The sequence below is a fragment of the Taudactylus pleione genome, unplaced genomic scaffold (assembly GCF_031769625.1).
Source record: "Taudactylus pleione unplaced genomic scaffold, aTauple2 ptg000830l, whole genome shotgun sequence".
NCBI lineage: Eukaryota > Metazoa > Chordata > Amphibia > Anura > Myobatrachidae > Taudactylus > Taudactylus pleione.
In genome coordinates this window covers 976,355-994,809 of record NW_028285232.1, presented here as the reverse complement: position 1 = coordinate 994,809, position 18,455 = coordinate 976,355, and the positions used below count along the sequence as shown (strand labels likewise).

At 48.8% G+C, this 18,455-nt stretch overlaps 1 pseudogene; it reads left to right on the top strand.

The window, feature by feature from the left end:
* The window catches only part of LOC148474561 (von Willebrand factor A domain-containing protein 5A-like), a 562,647-nt pseudogene that overhangs the window by 14,799 nt on the left and 529,393 nt on the right, over window positions 1-18,455 (top strand).

Genomic DNA, 18,455 nt, shown 5'->3' with positions numbered 1-18,455 from the left:
CCTCTGTGTACTGATGCTCTCCTTTTGGGTGTGACATCACACAGAGCAGAGAAAGTGCTCGGCCTCTGTGTCCTGATGCTCTCCCTTTGGGTGCGGTGGGTATGACATCAACGAGCCACGGTTCTACATATCCATGCCAAACTTCAGTTCATGTCCAAAAACTTTTGATATGGAGCCCCTCAGACACTATGGCCCCCTCTCACAAAATTACAATTGTGGAATGCCATTCAGCCATAATATAAGGGCACAACCCTTATTAAGGGTAGAACCAAAAACAAATCCAAACCAAAACACAAGGTTTTTTTTGCTAAAACCAAAACACGGTGATGAATTAGAACCAAAACCAAAATATGGGGTTCCACGCACATCTCTCTCTATATATATATATATATTACAGCATCGCTGAATCCAGGTCTTGCTTACCTGGTCCGGTGGCGCTGTGGTCCGGGCCGGCATGGGACAGCGGGCGGGAGATCCCCAACACCCGCTGTTCCCCTTCTCTTCCTCTGGGGGCTCTGTGCAGGTGGCTCCCATAAGATTTAAAGAGGCAGGCTCTAGAATAGGGAGTATTGATTTGGGCTGGGGTTGAACTCTGACCTTTAAAAGGAAGTTCCTGGGAGCACTCCAGTGCCACAATATAGGCTCCTTTACCATACTCCAGCATTCCTGTGTATATCCTAGCTATTGGTTCTGACCTTGGCTTGTTCGTGACTCTGATTCTGCCTGACCCCTGGTTCTGTGTTGATATCTGGTTCTGACCTCGGCTATTCCCTATGACCAGTTTACGTCTGCTCCCCGGTACCGTCTCGTCTGTTTAGTTCTGATTCGGCTAGTCGACTATGCTCAAGTCTCCTGCATACCAACCAAGTTTGCCAGCACCTGTATAGGGAAACCTAACCTGAGGGCCGCGACCTATGTGTCAGATGCAGCAAAGTCCATATCTTCTTGTGAGGGTACCTGGTGAAAACCGCCGGCACATTAGACTCCGCGCCTCAGGAATAGGTCTAGCCAATTCCCTGAATACGGGGGAGGGAGGGGGAGAGAGGGAGAGGGAGAGGGGGAGGGGGAGGGAGAGAGAGAGAGAGAGAGAGAGAGATATTTTGGATCTGAATTCATCTTTGGGTTTTGGTTTTGCAAAAACAGCTAAAATCATGTCAATTTTGAGATTCAAAGCCTGATATTTGGATTTAAAATCTGAATTTCGAACTGAGGAAAGATCATAGCCACATCTCGGATCTGTCTGGATCTCCTCAGGAGATCAGAGCCGCAATTTAGATCTTTTCCAGATCCACAAAATTCAGGAGAATTTAGATTTCTGGGGAACCAAACCACACGTCTGTCTCTCTTTCTGTAATCTAGGTAAAGTGTGCTCACGGTACTATGAGTAACAACCCGCCCGTGACCATGATGTGTATTACTATAGTTCCCTCCCCCCCAAAAAATTATAATTCATGAATTTCTGTTTGGTATGAATTGCTAGTTTCAGTATCTGCATTGCATAAGCTACTGTACCTACTGAACCAAGTGGCCAAAGCTTCCTTGGAAACAGTGTTTGCTTTTCACAGTAGGGGGCCCTTGTTCAAGCCCTGTCCAGAGACAGGCAGGCTGGTAGAGTGTCATTTTTCAGCTTAGTTACTTCAGCTTTCCTGCCATAAAATACTTTCTAAGCAATTGAGCTTTTGTTCCTGGAGACGTCCTAATTTGCATCTATACAGATCTTGTGAGAACAAAAGGACAGTCCTTTTCAGCTTGAAAAGGGTGAGGGTTGCTGGGAGAGAGGGTAGTTTTGGAACTATAAGGATCAGCCACCCACACTACTCAGGGTTCACTCTACAAGGTAGTAGCTTCATGCTAGGAGTTCTCCGATCTTCTGCCTCACGTGGTCTCCCTCAACGTAGATCACCTAAACCTAAAGGCAATTTAGGGTTCTGACTTTTTATCCTTTTTCTTAATTTGAAATCGATCTGTGCATTTTATATCTGTATGTCTTGTTTATTTACCTGTTTTTCTTGGAAACTTAACCCTGGAGATATTTTCTCAATAAACACTAAAAATGTATCATGAAGTCTAAGATGACTCAAGGCAGAACACACCCTTATTGTACTTTGGTTGTGACTGCACAACCACTGCAACTGCATTTACGCCCCTTTCTGTGATTCCATGACTATTTCAACCCTGGCCTCAAAACCCTAGCTGCAGCGAGTCTCCAGTCAGGTCAAAAATTATGCAGATTACGCACTGTGGTGTAAAATTAGCCCTGTGGTGTCTTGGGGTTGCCCACCTGCGGTCAGTGTTTATGCAGATTCTATGTGGTCTAGCCATCTGCCTGGAATCTGCTGAAAATGTCCCTCCAAAAATGACCACCATCTACTTGACCTCTACCATCTATCAAAGAAGCACAGCACGTATAGTGTTATCTGGAAGAACCGTGAATGCTGGCACCACTGGGAGAAGATGCAGAAAGCTGCATCTTCTGTCATGAAACCCCTGACAATGAGCATGAAACCCCCTGACAATGAGCATGAATCCCCTGGCAACAAGTATGGAACCCAGAGCATGAACCCCCTGACAATGAGCATGAATCCCCTGGCAACAAGTATGGAACCCAGAGCATGAACCCCCTGACAATGAGCATGGGACCAGATCATAAAACCCCTGGCAACGAGCATGGAACCAAGAGCATAAAACCCCTGACAATGAGCATGAGGTGCCTGACAATGAGCAGGTTATTTACAAGTAATTAGAAGCCTTAATGTGGTGCATAATATGGTGTCAGGGCAGAGGAGTATTAAGAAAGGATGGGGCCCATGTGCATTACCCATCTGGGGCCCCCTCCTCTCTCCCTGGTGGCTGTCAGTGAACTTACAGCAGCAGTAGACTCTAGTCTGTGCCTGGAGTCTACTGCACATGTGCAGGAAACCGGAAATATGGCACGGCAGCCATTTTCCCGGCAATTTCAATACCACACAAAACGCTAGAAAAATGGATGCGGCTGATATTTTCCAGGTGTTTTGTGTAGCACTACTCTGGCCAATGTGGGACTTCAAAGAGGTAAGTATAAAAAGTACGGGTTTAGGGTGCACTGCACACCCTGCGCCCATTATAAATACACCTGTGTGTCAGGTGCATAACTGTGTGTGGCATAATGTGTAATGGGCATTACAGTGTGTGGCATAATGTGTAATGGGCATTATAGTGTGTGGCATATTGTGTAATGGGCATTACAGTATGTGGAATAATGTGTAATGGGCAATACGGTGTGTGGAATACTGTGTAAGGGGCATTACGAAGTGTGGCATACTGTGTAATGGGCATAACGGTGAGTGGCATAATATGTAAGAGGCATTACGGCATGTGGCATATTGTGAAATGGGCATTATGGTGTGTGGCATAATGTGTAATGGTCATTATGGTGTGTGGCATACTGTGTAATGGGCATTACAGTATGTGGAATAATGTGTAATGGGCATTACGGTGTGAGGAATAATTTGTAAGGGACATTATGATGTGTGGCATATTGTGTAATGGGCATCATGGTGAGTGGCATAATATCTAAGGGGCATTACGGCATGTGGAATAACGTGTAATGGGCATTATGGTGTGTGGCATATTGTGCAATGGGCATTATGGTTGTGTGGCATACTGTGTATTGGGCATTACAGTATGTGGAATAATGTGTAATGGGCATTACGGTATGTGGAATAATGTGTAAGTGGCATTACAATGTGTTGCATATTGTGTAGTGGGCATGACGATGAGTGGTATAATATGTAAGGTGCATTACAGCATGTGTTATAATGTGTAATGGGCATTACAATGTGTAGCAAAATGTGTAATAGGCATTACGGTGTGTGGCATAATGTGTATTACTATAAGAAGGAAAAATGACAAATAATGTAAGGGGTCTGAATCAGGAATTTTTGTTTTCCTGTGGTGACCAATGTCTGGTCATGCAGGTTGCAAAACTGGGTTATAAGGTAGTCTTTTCCTGCAAGGACACGTCCCTTGAAGTCAGGCATCACCCCCTTTTGGATCAAATTCTTTATTTTTAAAATGTCTATGGGGCCATTGCACTGGCAGCATAGAGATGCCCACTGCCTCCCACTACCGCTATCTCACATCCGTAATACTTTGCAAGCATTGGTAACATCGAGTAATATCAGCCCCTCGCAAAATTGCAACAGGTCTGACCTTACTCATAAATTGCTAACCCTGTTGCATGCAGTGAGTACACACAACTGTGTTTCGCCAACCACCCCCCCATCACCACCCCTAAGCACTCACTTCCTGTCAATCACTCTACGAAGTCTCTGCAATCACAGCAAGATCGCAGTGGAGCCTTTGCGCATGCACATTGCAATGCATGAGTAGTATGCAACAATCAGCTGTCTGCATGCATAATCGCAATTGCGATCCTTGCTGAATCAGGCCCACTGTTAGTAATTATCACATTGATACTCTTCCATTAATTCATTATAACACATTATCAACCTCTAATTCCAATACAGGGGTCTATTCACTAAACATTGGAGAGAGATAAAATGGAGAAAGATAAGTCCCAGCCAATCAGCTCCTAACTGTCAGTGTTTGAAAAATGACAGGAGCTGATTGGCTGTGACTTATGTTTGTCATTTTGTCTCTATCCAAGGCTTAGTGAATAGACCCCATAGTGTGAATGAGATTCCACTCAGTTTCTTGGATCACTAGATAATGACCCTTTCCTCCCCACCACCCTTTTCCTTTTAGGCTAAAAAAACCTACAATAGGGCCGTGAGTCGGGGGCAGCAGGCGTTCCTCCTGGAGGAAGACGAGAGCTCTGACGACATATTCAGCTGCAGCGTTGGGAATCTACCCCTCGGTCAGGAGGCCGAGGTGAGCCTGAAATACGTGCAGGAGCTGCCTGTGGAGGTGGATGGAGCTGTGCGCTTTGTGCTACCTGCCGTCCTCAACCCCAGATACACCCCAAAAGGTACAGCCAGAGAATGAGCGTTTCCTCGTTCCAGAGCGTAAGCTCACAGTCATGTCACATCAGTAATCTTATAGTTCATTGCATACATATTAAAGTAAATTACGCCAATCACAGACATGTACCACCACCCTCAGCTCTATTGCTGCATCTGACGTTACTTTAACACTTAGGGGTTAATCCTTTTAGTCACAAATTGGCTCACGTAACAAGTAAGTGCAGCTATATGAGCACTTACTGTACCTCCAGACTCACTGATTGTTGTTCGTAGCAAATGCCTGCTGCTGAATATGAAAAAGGAGAGATGTCTTACCTGTTAAATTATTTTCTATGAACTCCATAGGGGACACAGGGATTATGCTGGGAGTATAGGCTGGCAGATGGAGTCTGGGCACCAAACAGTTAATTTATTCAGAAATGTGAAGCCCAGACTCCTCCCCCTCTATACCCTGCCCCAGCCCAGGCAGGCCAGTCAAGTTAGTAAGCCCAAGACAGGAGCGGGAAGAAGGAGAAGGAAAACCGGCACACACACAGAGACACAAACACCCAAAGAGACAGGGAAGCCAGAAAACAAGGAAAAAAAAAAAACAGCTAGTCAGGTACATCAGGGTGGGTGCCTGTGTCCCCTATGGAGTTAGAAGAAATTGACTTAACAGGTAAGACATAAGTCTCCTTTTCTTCTTCACTTGTCCATAGGGGACACAGGGACTATGCTGGGGACATCCCAAAGCAATCCCCTAAGGAAGAGGATGTTCCTGAGCTGCACTGAGTACGTGTTGCCCAAAGGCCGCATCTGCTGAGGCGAAGGTATCAAATGCATAAAAGCAGATAAACATGTGAACAGACGACCATGTGGCTGCCTTGCAAAGCTGCTCCACAGAGGCGCCACGATGAGCTGCCCAAGAAGCACCAACCGACCTTGTGGAATGAGCAGTCACCATGGCCAGGGCCGTAAGGTCCACCACCACATACACATGGTGGATTGTTAAGCAGAGCCATCTGGCTAAGGTCTGCTTCGTAGCCAGTCAGCTTCGCTTGTGGAAACCATAGAGAATGAAAAGGGTATTCTGACTTCCGGATGTCCCTGGTACATTCAACATACTGTAAATGTGGAGGGCTTTCATAACATCTAAAGAGGCCTCATTCTCCAAATCCTCAGGAGACTGAAAAGCCGGGACCATAATAGCCTGATTGAGATGGAATCTGGAAACCACTTTCGGAAGATAGCCTATTCGAGTCTGAAAAACGGCCCAGTCTGAGCAAAAGATCAAAAAAGGAGAGCGACACAACAGTGAGCTCATGTCTGACACTTTCCGAGCCGAAGCAATAGCCAGAAGAAAAATTGTCTTCCATCTGAGCCAACAAAGGCCCACCAAATCCAAAGGCTCTGTTATGATATCCAGTGCTTACGCCAAGTGAAAAGTCTAGAACCAGGCAGCAAGATCTTCTGCCAATAGCAACCGCCCGTTGTTCCCTTAGAACTGGGATACGTTCACCGGCACTTAGGCGGCCGCCTGGACTCAAGGTAGTAGCAATTCACATGGAGTAGCAAAAGGATTCGATGGTGAGAACAACAGTAGGAATTGAGTACGGTTATAAGAGTAGAAAAGGTGGCCTGAGGCCCGTGCTGAAGAGTTAGACAATTGATTTGGCTTTGAGAGCCATTGTTATGGCTTGGAGCCCGTGCTGAGGAGAGGTAAACATTTGAGTTGGCTTTGAGAGCCAATGGTGCAGCTTCGAGGCGATGCTGAAGAGTTTAACAATTGATTTGGCTTTGAGAGCCGATGGTGTGGCTTGGAGCCGATGCTGAAGTGTTTGACGACTGATTAGGCTTTAAGAGCCGATGGTGGGGCTTGGAGCTAATACTGAAGACTTTGGCAATTGATATGGCTTTGAGAGCCGATGTTGTGGCTTGGGCAGTGAACCAGATACAATGTCCTGATAATTGGTACACAGATTTGAGTACTGGTTTGTGTACAAGTTAGTGTACAAAATTAGCGTCCAAAGTCCTGACGGACAGTACATACATTTGAGTGCAAGTTTGTGTACAAGTTGTGCAAGTTTGTGTACAGGTTAGTGTACAAAGTAGCATCCACAGTTCTGATGGAACTTACATAGGTTAGAGCACAAATTTCTGTACAGGTTGGTACAAATTAGCATCCAAAGTCCTGAGGGACAATACATAAGTTAGAGTATTGGTAAGTGTACAAGTTTGTGTACAAGTTGTGCAAGTTTGTGTACAAGTTAGCGTCCACTGACATGCCGAGAATGCTGATTCGGCTTGGAGGGCCGTTACTGCCGGTGCAACTATGAAGCCACAGGAGGGACTAGAAAGCACAGTACGGGAGGTGATGATGCGGCTAGGGAGCTGTAGGAGAGGCCACAGGAGCCAGAGGCAGCTGGGAGATAGAACCGGGGAGACGGATATCCTTCCAGCAGAGTCGACAGGATACTGCGCATGCCGCTGAGCCAAGTGAACCAACAGGAATACTATAGTCGGCGAGGCGGCAAAAGTAAAGTGTGTACAAATAGGAGGATGGACCAATCATGCTGCACTGAGGATGATACATCACTTCCTGAGGCGTGCCGATTGCCTAGCAACAGAAGAAACTGGGGTAACCCCGTCCTGACTGGGTAATCTGCTTGAAGGAGACAAGTCATGACCGCGACTTGTAACAGGCTCGAAAGGAGATCACTTAAGAGCCTGAAGCACCAGGGAACCAGCGAGGGACAAATGGAGGCTGCACATGGAGAGCTCCCTGAAAGAAGGTACGAACATCCAGTATCAAGGCAATCTGTCTCTGAAAGAGAACCAAAAGGGCTGAGACCTGTATGTTTAAGGAAGACAGAAGAAGACCCAAATCCAGTCCGGCCTGTAGAAATGAGAGAACTCTGGAAAGGCTGATGGATCTGGGGTTAAGGCCCCTGGAAGAGCACCAGGAGAAGTATGCACATCAAATCAGATGATTAACTCTAGCGGATGAAGGCTTCCGCACATTCAACATGGTGCAAATGACTGACCGCGAAAAAACCTTTAGCTCTCATGACAGATGTCTCAAGAGCCATCCCACCAAAGCGGGTGATAGCACATGTCCTTAGACAGAAGATCTGACCGTGGAAGAAGATGCAGCGGAGTGTTGATGGAGAGACATAGAAGATCTCCGTACCAAGCCCTCTGTGACCAATCGGGAGCTACCAGAGTCATGGTGCCATCTTCCAACTTGAACTTGCGGAGAACCCTCAACGGAAGTGAGATCGGAGGGAATATATATACAAGAGATTGAAAGTCCACTGAAGTGCCAAGGCTTTCACCAGAAGAGCCCCTGGGTCTCCGATGCGAGATTTGTACTTTGGTACCTTGTGGTTGTATCAAGACACCATCAGATCGACATCCGGTAGGCCCCAACGATGAACTAGAAGCTGGAAGACATCCGGATGAAGGGCCCACTCTCTGGAGAGGATGTCCTGGCAATGTAGAAAAGTCCACTTCTCAATTTTGGACCCCCAGAATGAAAACCACTGACAGAGCTGGAACATATCGCTCCACCTAATGGAGAATTTGACTTATGTATTTCATGGCGCCATGATTGTAAGTGCCACCCTCTACGGAGCCGTCCATCAACCCTAGAACTGCTGGCTGGACACAGCTTCCCACCCACAAAGACTGGCATCCATGGTGAGAAGGACCCAGTCCAGAATCCAGAAGGGACGACCCCTGTCCAATTGGGAGCTCTGGAGCCACAACACAAGGGAGAGACCGAGATAGGATGATTGTCTGCAGTTTAATCTGGAGATGGGATCCATTCCAACAAGCCAGAATTTCCACCTGGAGAGGCCAGGAGTGGAACTGGGCATACTCCACCAAATCAAAGCTGGAGACCAGAGATGCCAGGATCCGCATGCAGGTGTGAATTGACACCCGGCGATGAAGTAAGAACCCTTCAATCCTGTCTTGGATATTCTGAATCTTGTCCACTGGGACAAACACTCGAGAAACCCACGAATCCAACATGTCCTCCAGATGGAGCATCTCCTGGGATGGAGTCAAATTGATCACCCAACCATGTTATTGGAGAAGATCTATTGTTAGACAAAGGTGTTCCTTGAGCATATCCGTAGACCTGGCCAGGATAAGTAGATTGTCCAGGTAAAGGAGAATTTTGATACCCTTGCATAACAAGTGCACTGCCATGACCTTCATGAAAATAGAAGGAGCTGTGGAAAGACCAAAGGGTAAGTCCCAAAACTGGTAGTGCTCCTCCTTGACTGAAAACCGGAGGAAAGGCTGGTGACTGATTTGGATAGGCAGATGTAAATAAGCAACCTGGATGTCCAAGGAGGGCATGAAATCTCCTGGTTCCAACACCAAAATGATGGAGCGCAAAGACTCCAAAAGGAACTTGGGAACCTGCAAATGTTTGTTGAGGAATTTGAGGTTGAGGATTGGGCGGAAGGAACTGTTCGGCTTTTGAACCAAGAAGAGACTGGCATAGAAGCCAGAGCCTCTCTGCTCCGGTGGGACAGAAACTATTACCTTGGAGGCTAGTAGAGAGTGAATTGACTCCCACAGCGCTTTTGCTTTTCTCGGATCCCACAGAAGGCCTATGGTAAAAAAACGTGGAAGCCTCCTAAAAGTCAGAGCATAGCCTTGCGAGAATACACCACAAACCCAGGCATCTGACATGGTTGCCACCCAGGCATCACAGAAAAGCAAAAGCCGGCCTCCCATACTGGGGTCCCTCAGGGAAAAGGTCCATCCCATCAATCAGTAGGCTTGTTGGCTGGTTTAACAATTGGGTGTCTGGTAGGTCAGGGCTGCTTGCCTCTGGGTTTGGAGGTCTTAGCGGAAGAAGTATGGGACCTAGGAAAGGACTGTCCCTGGGCCTTCCCTTTCGGGCGAAAGGAGCAAAGGAAAATGCTCGGGCTCTAGGGGCTGCCGCAGAAGGCAGAAACATTGTCTTGGAAGCCGCTACCACGGCCACTATTCTGTCCAATTCTGGCCCAATGAGAACATTGCCAGAATAAGGAAGGGCCTCAAGAGCTATCTTAGAGTCCAAGTCAGCACACCACGAGTGCAGCCAGAGGGTCCTTCTGGCCAACACAGAAGAAGCTGACACCTTGGAGGTTAAGATGCCATTATCAAGAGCCACTTCATCAAGATAGGAAGTGGCCTGTTTAATATGTACCACCAGAGGAAATAGATGGTTGCCATAGGCCCCCGACATAATACTCTCCTCCAGGGCATCCGCCCAAGTGCCAATCGCCTTGGTCACCCATGCAGATGCCATGGCCGGACATGCAATAGCACCTGTATGCGCATAAATTCCCTTAAGAAAATTTTCTAACTTCCTGTCTGTCAGATCCTTAAGGGAAGCCATATTCGATATAGGTTGGGTAGGACTCTTGATAAGACTCCCATTTGCTACGTTGCTCGACAGGGAGCAGGTAAAAGGATGCAATACGCTGGGAGACCTGGAACCACCTGTTAGGTGCGGTCCAAGCCTCCGCTATTATTTCCTCAAGCAGTTCAGATTTAGGAAATTCCACTGAAACCTTTTTCTGACGCTTGAAAACTACGCCTTGGTTCTAGAACCCGGCTCCTCATCCTCAATAGAATGGACTGATCATTGTTACCTTAATTAAGGTAACAATGTCCACCTGAGGGAGAGGCTCCTCCTGAACCGATGAGGTCTCATCCTCAAAGGCACCGGAAAAATCCTCCTCCTGGTCTGAGGAGAATTCCGAATTAGAAACATCAACTGTCTGGGGGACAGAGTTCTCACGCCTGGACGGTCTGCATCCAGAAGTACGGTCCCTATCCAGCATCTGCTGAAAGGAGGCAGACACCTGTGCTAAGCCCTGCACTGACTGTAAAGAAGGTGCTCATCCATGGGGTACCAGCACATGCAGCTGCAGATGAGGCTGCATAATAGGGGTGGCTTGGACCCCCAAAGTAGGAAGGACAGGCGAAAGTAAGGTGATCCACCAAATGCGACATTACCTGCGACAAGTTGGGCGCCCATTTCAGTTCCTGGCTGGAAGCAATAGATGCAACATCTCTGCCTGAGCAACACCAGATACAGAGACCATCCTATGGGGAAGGACCAGCAGAAGAAGATATACATACGCAATAGGGAACAGTACACTGAATGTAGGGGCCACACAAATTTAACAATGAGTGAGGCAACAGAGGGGGAGTTAATCTCTTTCACAGCTATAGTAAGAGAGATAAACAGAGAGGTGATCCACCAACTGCGACATTAGTTGGCGGCCCATGTTGTGTACTGGTTGGAAGCAGTAGAAGGGGCATCTTGCTGTGTGTCTGTGTAACACCGGATACAGAGACCATCCTGGACCACATCCCAGACCAGCAGAACAGTGTCTACATGTACGCAGCAAAGAAGCCTCCATCTCCTTGGGCGCTTTGTTCCTGGAACACATTGTACAGTGGGCCCGATTCATACCTGCTTGCTAGATGCATTCGCACACAGCCAAAGTATGCAAATCCCGCGATCACACAGCAAGGAAATAGCACGCCCACTATGTCTTGGCGTGCGATCACCATGTGTATGCAGACGCCCACCAGCCTGTCTTAAGATGCCCACTAAACTTTCGCAATACACGTCACCTCCAGGAAGTGTATGCAACAATCGGTAACATCGAGAACCATCGGATGCATATGCAGCAGTTGTGGTAGACCATACCCTACCACAAGCACTGCGAGTGCTTCAGTGTCAAATTCAGCCAGGTGATGTGTACTATGACACTGCGTCTTAATTATGCACGCCTCTGAAATGGTGTTAAGACAGTAAGGCACGCCTGCGTTCGCACCACCACACCCCCGTTTCCATCAACTAACCCCCGTCACCACCCAAAAATGGCTCGTCCTCTCACTCATTCTAATGAGGCATCTATGCACAAGGGGCGACCGCTTGGTGATGCCATGGACTGGTTCACGCACGTGAACTGTGATGTGTACGCATACGCAGAATGCAAACATTGGCAGGCTGCGTGCGAACGCATCATAGCGAACGGGTCTGAATCAGGCCCAGTGTTCCAAGAAAGGTCCCACACACCTTGCTATAGAACAGGAGTGCACAATAGGGAACAGTGCACTGAATGTAGGGGCCACACAAATTTGACAATGAGTGGGGCCACAGAGGGGGAGTTGGCCTCTTTCACAGCTACAGTATAGCAATGAAAAATAGACAGAGACAATAGTGTGAAAAATTAGAACAAGGACACAGTCACATTCAATGCAATAATAGGCAGATAATGCTCAACAAACCAACCCCAGTCAGCTGGATGGAGCTAGACTGTATAACCTGACCTGAGGGGAGGTTTACAGGGAGACAGGAGCCAACCTCTATGGAGGCTAACTGTAGACAGCACCTTGCTGAAATGGCTGCTCAGTGTCTGTCTAGGAGTAGCGAGGAGGAGGAGTAAGGCAATGGCGGGAAGCTCCGTGAGGGAACACACCATGGGCCGCGGAGGGGCTAACGGGGAGAGCCTACCTCCCCCTGCTGACGCAATGGCCGCCTACAGATCCCTGCTCCCACACAATCCTTGGTGATGGGCTTCTGAGCTCTGCAGACCCCCTACTGCCTAAGTACCCTGGTGGTCTAGCAGGGGTGTGGACGTCCCAGACTCCCATTTGTCAGCCCCGCTGGTGGTCTCCACACTGGCTGTGACAGCCGCGCTGATGCGACTCTTGGAGCCATCTTACCTGATAGTTGCCCCCGGTGTCCGGCTGCAGCTGGGGTCCTCTGTGTGCTGTCAGGACTCGGCCACGGTCGCCGACCCACTCGCTGGTGCCATCTGCAGCACCAAACTTTACTGGCCTGCCTAGCATGGGGGTTGGGTTTAGGGGAGGAGGAGCCCGGGCTGCACATTTCTGAGGAGATTAACTGTTTGGAGCCCAGACTCCATCTGCCAGCCTATACCCCCAGTGTAGTCCTAAGTGAGCCCTGGGCGAGCTCGAGCCATTAGGGGGAAAGTTTAGGTGCTGTTGCTGGAATTTCTTTGTCATTGCAACGGCAACTCGCATCTAATAGGATTGACCCCCTTATACTGGTCAGTCAGGATAAAGGATAGGAAAAACTCTGAATTGGAGTCACCTGGTGGAGAATGACTGACTGATTATTTCCTATAGTAGCTGTGAGTCTCATTGTGTGTGAGGGGACATTACTCTGGTCACAGGCATTACCTTCCTCTCTGGGAGAGGTCACAATCCCTCACACTTATCTGTGCCAGCTCCGGTTGGTCCTGAATAATGGTCCTAGCACAGCAGGACAGAGAGTAACATCTGAACTCATAGGCAAACGCAGGGGGTGTTTCTGGTTGCCTGGAAACCCCCCTCCCCAGCCCACACCATGGCCACAATAGAAATAGTAATATAATAGAATTTTCCTAGTGCTGCATGTTCTTCTCAGTATCACGAATGAAATAATTAGCACCACCAGTGCCAGCCAGTAATGTGGCTAACATGTATCAGCCAGTAATAAGTATACCTGTGCACCAAGTAGTAGATCTGGAAAACATACACTGTTAGGGTTGCACTGCTATAGACCATCTATAGGGTTAATTACTAATACTGTTATCCAGTGCATATTAAAGCTGGTTAAATCTGGTTAAGTGCAAATTATGCCCTCCTAATGGACTGTCAAAAACTTACTCTAAAATCAAGCATTTGGAAACCCCCCTCTAGAAATCCTGCGTTTGCCACCGGAACTGATCATTACAAAACTAATAGCACTAAGAATGTCCTTGTGTTTGTCTCAGACATAACAGTAATAAATATCTTATAGTCACATTTAGCAGGAAACTTAAATTTTCTACTGCAGGGTTCATAGGGCTCCACAGGAGACCTTGGGGTATAGGTTGATTACGTCAGTCATTGAGCACCTCAATAGTTAAATTTGTGCTCCCAGGATGCATCGGGCTCCTCTCTTATACCCCACCCCCAGGCCAAGGCACCTAAGTTTCATAGGTGCTCGGCACGGAGTCGGGTCACTTCAAGAGGGTCTGCGTTGACAGCCCCAAAAATAGTTGTTTTTTACTGCCGAGTGGTCAGCACGGGCTGTCCAGTGGATGCCCATGCTGCCACTCTGACACCCAGCTGGTGCCGAGACGCTGGCACTGCGCTAGGGATCGCGGCGGGTGTCTGGGAGTTTTGGCTAGCAAAAGCCCCCAGATGCCCAGGACTCTGGGCCTGATTCAGAGCCGGACACAGTTCATTTACTTCGCAGGGCTAGGGGGTCCCTGGGAAGAGTCTGGCACCTGCACTGTCACTAGATCACCAGGGATAGGGGGCCACAATGTATGGATGTTGTGGCATCCCAGGGGTTAATAGCACGCCAGGGGAGCGGGCGTTCCCTGTATGGCACAGCCCCTCCCCCGCTGCACTGCGTGACTCTCCACAGCGGTTTGGAGGTTGCAGGCAGCTCTCCTCCCTCAGGCAAGCACCCAGTGAGCCCTCCGGCGGCTCCCAGGGAGCTGCGGAGCCTGGGTCCCCTTACATACCCCTCCTCCAAGCAGGTCGGTGTATGTAGCACTATTCCTACTAGACACAAGGGGGTATATTTACTAAGGTGCAGGTTTTTAGAAGTGGTTTTGTTGCCCATAGCAACCAATCAGATTCTAGCTATTACCTTCTAGAAGGTGCTAGATAAATGTTAAGTAGAATCTGATTGGATGCTATGGGCAACAAAACCACTTCTAAAAACCCGCACCTTACTAAATATATCCTAAGGTCTAGTTAGTTGATAATAGTGCAGTATAGTGCAGGATTTTCCTGGCATTGTATGTGTCTGTTGCTAGCGCTGTCTGACTGTAAAACTCTTTTTCTCTGTCAGCCATTTTAGCTATCCCTGTACTTTATCTTTCACTAGCCCTTGCGGTGACAGTGCTGCTGAGGGATCAATTACTTCACAGGTCAGTGGTGAAAGCAGAGCCTAAGTTGAGCTGAGGAGTTTGACACATACATTCATTATGTCAGAATTGCCTACCTTTGTAAATCTCTTCCCGGGAGAAGCCCGTGTAAGAGAAGCAGGAGGGGGACGATGGGGGCGGGGCCAGACGATTTGCGTAATTAAGCCCCGTCCCCTCACAGTAAAATTGCCACGATTGCCTAGAATTTGCATAGGGGCGGGGCCAAATGACGTGATCCATGTAGAATCGCCCCCTACACGGAGACCCACGATCGCCGCTGGTATTCTCCTCATTCTGCCCACTTCACTAGGTGTGCCTAAAGTCCATTTATTCCCTCTTGGGGGGGGGTGGGGGGTCACTAGGACAGCTATGGCTATATGCTGGGTGGCCAGGGCCATGGAATGTTGGGCAAATGCCTTGGAAGCGTCCTTGCCTGTAGAGGCGTCCAGCTGCCAAGCCCGACGCTAAACCCTCAGCCTGGCGGGGCAGGCCTCTCCTTGGGGGACCCCAAGGTGGGAGGTCGACTTCTTCAGTTCGCCCAGTGTTGGTGGCATACCACAACAGACACTTGGGTAAGGGAAGTGGTCTCTCAAGGGTATGCCCTTTCCTTCCAATACAGACATCCTCAATTCTTCCCTACGGGAATTCAAATGGATCAGGAAAAGGCATTGGAACTGCAGAAAGTTATACGATCTATGCTCCTACAGGGAGTTATAGTTCCAGTACCTACTCCCCAAAGGGAACGGGTTATTATTCCACTCTCTTTTTGGTTCCAAAACCGAATGGTGCATACAGGTCTATCCTCAAGTCCCTAAGCAAGTTTCTCCGAGTGCCTCGGTTCAAAATGGAAACCCTGTGGTCAATTATACTGGCTATGGAACCTGGGGATTTTATGATGTCTCTGGACATTCAGGATGCCTACCTGCGTGTACCGATAGCTTTGGCTCACCAGAGGTACCTCAGGTACTCAGTGTTGCAACAACACTTCCAGTTTCAGACCCTGCCATTTGAACTGTCCACGGCACCCAGGGTATTCACCGCACTTATGGCAGTGATGGCAGCCCAACTGCGGCTGCAGGGGGTCCGTCTGTTGCCCTACCTGGATGACCTACTATTGCTAGCCAGGTCTCCGGAATTACTTCTTCAGCATCTACAGCTGACAATAACAGTGCTACAAAGCCATGGTTGGTTGATCAACTGGAAGAAGTCCTCACTGACGCCCTCACAGAGGATGCTACATCTTGGGACATTGTTGGATTCTCAACAGAGGATTTTCTTGACCAGGGACTAGATAACCACGCTGCAGCAGCGGGCTTCGCAGTTGCCTGCACAGTCGCCGGGTGTCGATTCACTCAGCAATGCAGTTACTGGGCTCCATGGTGTCGACCTTCAACATGGTGGAGTATGGCCAGTTCCATTCCCGGCCTCTACAGACACTGATCCTTTCCAGATGAGACTGATCTCCATGCCAGATATGAACCCAGACATTGGTACTATCTCCGGAGGTACGTCTGTCTCTGACTTGGTGGCTCCACACAAGTTAGCTTACCAAGGGCCGCCCCTTTTGGATCCCGGAGTGGGTCCTTCTGACAATGGACGCCTGTCTCCGAGGTTGAAGTGCAGTGATGGGTTCACACCTCTTCCAGGGAAGGTGGACAATAGAGGAGTCCATGCTTTCAATAAACATTTTGGATCTCAGGGTGGTTCTAAGGGCTCTTCAGCAAGCAAGGCTCATACTTCATGGAAAACCCTTGCAAGTCCAGTCAGACAATGCCACCACAGTGGCCTACATAAACCGCCAAGGAGGCACTCGAAGTCAAGCGGCACTAATGGAGGTGTCCCGCATCCTGACTTGGGCGGAGGAAAATGTCCCAGCCATATCGGTGGTGTTTATCCCAGGAGTCCTGAACTGGGAAGCGGACTTCGTAAGCCATCACGATGTACACCCAGGGGAATGGTCACTTCACCAGGAAGTATATCAGCTTCTGGTGAGCAAGTGGGGACTTCCCGAAGTAGATCTAATGGCATCTCGGCACAAACAAGTTGCCAAGGTACTGCTCAAGAACAAGAGACGTGGGGGCTCTGCTGGTAGACGCTCTGTTGGTCAAATGGACCTTCCAGTTTGCGTACCTATTTCCTCCATTCTCGCTTCTGTCTCAGGTGATTCGGAAGTTCAAGCAAGAAGGAGGTATGCTACTGCTGGTAGCTCCAACGTGGCCCAGACGTCACTGGTACGCAGATCTTCGGAGTCTATCAATAGACACTCTGATGCTGTTGCCTCAACGTCCGGACCTGTTGTCCCAAGGTCCTTGCCTCTACCCTGACCTGAGTCATCTGTCTTTGACGGCGTGGCTCTTGAGACTGCCATCTTGAGTTTCAGGAGTTTTCCAGCTCGGTGGTGAACACCATGCTCAGAGCTCGCAAGCCTGCTTCTGCGAGAATTTATCACAGAGTGTGGCACACCTTCTTTGAATGATGTCAACCCACAGGTTATAATCCTCAGCCATTTGGATTATCCATGATCTTGGCATTCCTACAGGCAGGCTTAGATCACGGTCTTCGCCTTGCTTCTCTGAAAGTGCAGGTTTCTGCCCTGTCAGTACTGTTTCACCGTAGGATTGCTACTCTTCCGGATGTGCACACCTTTATGCAAGGTGTGCTTCGCATCCAACCTCCCTTTATCCCACCAGAGGCTCCTTGGGAATTGACTGTGGTCCTTAGGGCTCTACAAGGACCACCATTTGAACCACTGGGCTCAGTGGATTTAAAATGGCTCACAATTAAAACTATGGGCCTGATTCAGACCCACTCGCGAGCGGCTGTCCGCTCGCAAGTGGGTTGATGTTATGCACTGAGCATGTGCACGACGGAGGGAGCTCCGTCGTGCGCATGCGCCAGACGCGACGAGCGAAGGAAAGTCCTTCGCTCGTTGTGTCCGATCAAAGGGGGCGTGCTGTCAATGTTGATTGACAGCATGCCCCCTTTGGTGGGCGTGCCGGGGGCGTGCCTCCGGCTCGCAATTTCGATGGTCGCGATGGTCTCGACCATCGCGGCCATCACAAAGCACGCTCGTATAGCCTGTGGGTGGTGACCCACAGCTATACGAGCATCCAGGAGGACGCTCCATGAAAATGGAGCCCGGCCCTCATTCAGAGCGTGCGCTCTGCTCAGAGCGTATGGCTCTGAATGAGGGCCTATGTTTCTTCTAGCCATTGCTTCGGCCAGAAGGGTGTCAGATTTGGGGGCTCTTTCATGTCGCCCTCCCTTTCTGATTTTTCATAGGGACAGCGCAGTTCTTCATACTCATCCTGGTTTCCTACCTAAGGTGGTATCCAGCTTCCACATTAATGAGGAAATTGCAGTACCAGCTTTTAACTCCCCAGAACTTTCAGGTGGTGAGGCCTCTTTGGATGTGGTACGTGCTCTACAAACTTATGTGGACCGTACCAACTCATTTCAGAAGTCGGACTCATTGTTTGTCATTTTTGGTTTCCGAAAGAAAGGATGGCCTGCCACTAAGCAGACTTTGGCAGGCTGGATTCACCTGGCAATTTCAGAG